This window comes from Schistocerca americana, unplaced genomic scaffold (assembly GCF_021461395.2).
Source record: "Schistocerca americana isolate TAMUIC-IGC-003095 unplaced genomic scaffold, iqSchAmer2.1 HiC_scaffold_324, whole genome shotgun sequence".
Lineage (NCBI taxonomy): Eukaryota > Metazoa > Arthropoda > Insecta > Orthoptera > Acrididae > Schistocerca > Schistocerca americana.
In genome coordinates, this window is record NW_025726043.1 from 50,001 (window position 1) to 55,000 (window position 5,000).

General features: G+C 53.4%; 1 non-coding gene across 1 annotated transcript in view; it reads right to left on the minus strand.

Moving 5' to 3' along the window:
- Positions 1–1,716, minus strand: part of LOC124580015 — a 1,910-nt gene extending 194 nt beyond the window's left edge. The window contains exon 1 of the ribosomal RNA XR_006973133.1: positions 1–1,716. This exon is cut by the window's left edge and continues 194 nt beyond it. This is a non-coding gene — a ribosomal RNA (small subunit ribosomal RNA).
- Positions 1,717–5,000: the final 3,284 nt, after the last annotated feature.

A 5,000-nucleotide genomic window follows, 5' to 3' on the forward strand; every position in this document is an offset into this window, starting at 1 on the left:
AACGCGAGCTTATGACTCGCGCTTACTGGGAATTCCTCGTTCATGGGGAACAATTGCAAGCCCCAATCCCTAGCACGAAGGAGGTTCAGCGGGTTACCCCGACCTTTCGGCCTAGGAAGACACGCTGATTCCTTCAGTGTAGCGCGCGTGCGGCCCAGAACATCTAAGGGCATCACAGACCTGTTATTGCTCAATCTCGTGCGGCTAGAAGCCGCCTGTCCCTCTAAGAAGAAAAGTAATCGCTGACAGCACGAAGGATGTCACGCGACTAGTTAGCAGGCTAGAGTCTCGTTCGTTATCGGAATTAACCAGACAAATCGCTCCACCAACTAAGAACGGCCATGCACCACCACCCACCGAATCAAGAAAGAGCTATCAATCTGTCAATCCTTCCGGTGTCCGGGCCTGGTGAGGTTTCCCGTGTTGAGTCAAATTAAGCCGCAGGCTCCACTCCTGGTGGTGCCCTTCCGTCAATTCCTTTAAGTTTCAGCTTTGCAACCATACTTCCCCCGGAACCCAAAAGCTTTGGTTTCCCGGAGGCTGCCCGCCGAGTCATCGGAGGAACTGCGGCGGATCGCTGGCTGGCATCGTTTATGGTTAGAACTAGGGCGGTATCTGATCGCCTTCGAACCTCTAACTTTCGTTCTTGATTAATGAAAACATACTTGGCAAATGCTTTCGCTTCTGTTCGTCTTGCGACGATCCAAGAATTTCACCTCTAACGTCGCAATACGAATGCCCCCGCCTGTCCCTATTAATCATTACCTCGGGTTCCGAAAACCAACAAAATAGAACCGAGGTCCTATTCCATTATTCCATGCACACAGTATTCAGGCGGGCTTGCCTGCTTTAAGCACTCTAATTTGTTCAAAGTAAACGTGCCGGCCCACCGAGACACTCACTCAAGAGCACCCTGGTAGGATTGCAACGGGGTCCGCCTCGGGACGCACGAGCACGCACGAGGCGCGTCGCACGCCTTCAGCTCGCCCCACCGGCAGGACGTCCCACGATACATGCCAGTTAAACACCGACGGGCGGTGAACCAACAGCGTGGGACACAAATCCAACTACGAGCTTTTTAACCGCAACAACTTTAATATACGCTATTGGAGCTGGAATTACCGCGGCTGCTGGCACCAGACTTGCCCTCCAATAGATACTCGTTAAAGGATTTAAAGTGTACTCATTCCGATTACGGGGCCTCGGATGAGTCCCGTATCGTTATTTTTCGTCACTACCTCCCCGTGCCGGGAGTGGGTAATTTGCGCGCCTGCTGCCTTCCTTGGATGTGGTAGCCGTTTCTCAGGCTCCCTCTCCGGAATCGAACCCTGATTCCCCGTTACCCGTTACAACCATGGTAGGCGCAGAACCTACCATCGACAGTTGATAAGGCAGACATTTGAAAGATGCGTCGCCGGTACGAGGACCGTGCGATCAGCCCAAAGTTATTCAGAGTCACCAAGGCAAACGGACCGGACGAGCCGACCGATTGGTTTTGATCTAATAAAAGCGTCCCTTCCATCTCTGGTCGGGACTCTGTTTGCATGTATTAGCTCTAGAATTACCACAGTTATCCAAGTAACGTGGGTACGATCTAAGGAACCATAACTGATTTAATGAGCCATTCGCGGTTTCACCTTAATGCGGCTTGTACTGAGACATGCATGGCTTAATCTTTGAGACAAGCATATGACTACTGGCAGGATCAACCAGGGAGCTGCGTCAACTAGAGCTGAGCAGCCGGCCGCCCGGGAGTGTGTCCCGGGGGCCCGCGCGAACACGCAAGCGTCCGCTCAATTATTCTGCAAACAGGAGGAGGCTGAGCTCCCCTGCACAATACACCTCGAAACCCTCTCAGGTCCCGGCGGCGCGCAGCGCCGTCCTAAGTACTTGGTCGGGTTCGAGAGAGGCGCAATCGCCCGGAGTTTGGCGAGTAGACGCTTTAGGTGCGACCACCCGTGCTCCCAACTGAGCTTGCCGCTGCCGACAGAGGCCCGGGAGCGTGCTGTCGTGGCATTGCCGGCGGGAGACAACACGCGCCACCTACGGTGGCCGGCAGCTCCAACGCCAGCGCCACAGAAGGACAAAAGCCCCACTTGGGTGCCGAAGCGAACTCTCCCAGCACAGCGCACGCGCCAACACGTCCGCACAGCTGCGATACAATCCACCTGCGAGAACCGCAGAGGCGACCGAGCAGCAGACGGCGTCGCGGCGCCGAGCGCCGGGCGGCGGCGCATCCTCAGCGCACACAGTCCTCAATCGGACCAGCACACTGCAGATGTCCACCGCGCTTCGCACCGGGCCCGCGAGGACCTACTTTGGCCGCACGGCGCCGCGTGCAGGGTGCGCCGGCGCGCAGCTGCGCCGCCTGCCGCCTCCGTCGGCCGGCGCGCCTGCCACTGGCCGCCCCCACCAGCCGGCTGTAGCGCGTGCGCCCACGCACCGCGCGGCCAGCACGCCGGAAGGCCCCCCCTCACCGGCCGGGGACGGTCCCACCCAGCCACCGCCGCGTATCGCTTCACACCCACATGCCATTCACGTTCGTGGGCATGGTGGGTATCGCTGAAACAACCGGTTGGTAGCTCAACCGATCGTCGCCATCACTGATTCACCTCTAGCGAGAACAACCGCACCACAACGGTTTACCAGTTCTTCATTTGCGTAACGTCACCAGCAAACGTAGACGTCCATCGCCATTTGCAAATTCAACGATTGTTGCATGCCTGTGTCAGGTGTCACGACACACTATGTCTGCCCACATACACGCAACAACATGTGCACGCTTCGCGAACACGTGGAAGGTGGCCCCCGTACGTATGCGATGTCCATTGCGCGAACGACTGTCAACCGGCCTCTGTCGCATGTCGCAGATGTGGAACGCAGTGCACCATGCTATCACGGTGTGTGAGAAGAGACGACTACGTCTGACAACACGCGCCACTACATCAACAGACGGCTCATGCTGATCGCCATCCACGGCATACCATACTGCAATCCAGCTCTTATAGGGAGACGACACGTAGCTGAGTGCACAATATTTGGACCGTATGGTTCGCCGTTGTTGGCGCAGTCGTGGTACGGTCACACATGTACCACGATGTATCATTCAGTACATGAGGACCAATGTGCGGTACAGTGTGTGATTTGGACGTACAACATCAGCGGACAGTTGCCACAAGCCGTACCACAACGTAGGCTGTGCTTCGCCATGCGAATGCCAATGAACAACTGCGAAGGGCATTGAGCATGTACGTCCTGCCGCCATCCGCATTACAGTGTATAGCTGCAAGGTGTTTAACATGAAGCGATACTCTGGGGACCGGGCAGTGCGAGTAGCAAACTATATTGCGGGGGTTGCAGTTAGGCAACACTACACTAATTTAACGCGTCGTATGACAATTACAGAGCAGGTTAAGGCCCAACGTGTGTTGGGTTAAGGCCCAACGTGTGTTGGGTTAAGGCCCAACGTGTGTTGGGTTAAGGCCCAACGTGTGTTGGGTTAAGGCCCAACGTGTGTTGGGTTAAGGCCCAACGTGTGTTGGGTTAAGGCCCAACGTGTGTTGGGTTAAGGCCCAACGTGTGTTGGGTTAAGGCCCAACGTGTGTTGGGTTAAGGCCCAACGTGTGTTGGGTTAAGGCCCAACGTGTGTTGGGTTAAGGCCCAACGTGTGTTGGGTTAAGGCCCAACGTGTGTTGGGTTAAGGCCCAACGTGTGTTGGGTTAAGGCCCAACGTGTGTTGGGTTAAGGCCCAACGTGTGTTGGGTTAAGGCCCAACGTGTGTTGGGTTAAGGCCCAACGTGTGTTGGGTTAAGGCCCAACGTGTGTTGGGTTAAGGCCCAACGTGTGTTGGGTTAAGGCCCAACGTGTGTTGGGTTAAGGCCCAACGTGTGTTGGGTTAAGGCGCAACATAGGTTAGGTTAAGGCGCAACATAGGTTAGGTTAAGGCGCAACATAGGTTAGGTTAAGGCGCAACATAGGTTAGGTTAAGGCGCAACATAGGTTAGGTTAAGGCGCAACATAGGTTAGGTTACGGCGCAACATAGGTTAGGTTAAGGCGCAACATAGGTTAGGTTAAGGCGCAACATAGGTTAGGTTACGGCGCAACATAGGTTAGGTTAAGGCGCAACATAGGTTAGGTTAAGGCGCAACATAGGTTAGGTTAAGGCGCAACATAGGTTAGGTTAAGGCGCAACATAGGTTAGGTTAAGGCGCAACATAGGTTAGGTTAAGGCGCAACATAGGTTAGGTTAAGGCGCAACATAGGTTAGGTTAAGGCGCAACATAGGTTAGGTTAAGGCGCAACATAGGTTAGGTTAAGGCGCAACATAGGTTAGGTTAAGGCGCAACATAGGTTAGGTTAAGGCGCAACATAGGTTAGGTTAAGGCGCAACATAGGTTAGGTTAAGGCGCAACATGGGTTAGGTTAAGGCGCAACATGGGTTAGGTTAAGGCGCAACATGGGTTAGGTTAAGGCGCAACATGGGTTAGGTTAAGGCGCAACATGGGTTAGGTTAAGGCGCAACATGGGTTAGGTTAAGGCGCAACATGGGTTAGGTTAAGGCGCAACATGGGTTAGGTTAAGGCGCAACATGGGTTAGGTTAAGGCGCAACATGGGTTAGGTTAAGGCGCAACATGGGTTAGGTTAAGGTACAATATGGGTTAGGTTAAGGTACAATATGGGTTAGGTTAAGGTACAATATGGGTTAGGTTAAGGTACAATATGGGTTAGGTTAAGGTACAATATGGGTTAGGTTAAGGTACAATATGGGTTAGGTTAAGGTACAATATGGGTTAGGTTAAGGTACAATATGGGTTAGGTTAAGGTACAATATGGGTTAGGTTAAGGTACAATACGGGTTAGGTTAAGGTACAATACGGGTTAGGTTAAGGTACAATACGGGTTAGGTTAAGGTACAATACGGGTTAGGTTAAGGTACAATACGGGTTAGGTTAAGGTACAATACGGGTTAGGTTAAGGTACAATACGGGTTAGGTTAAG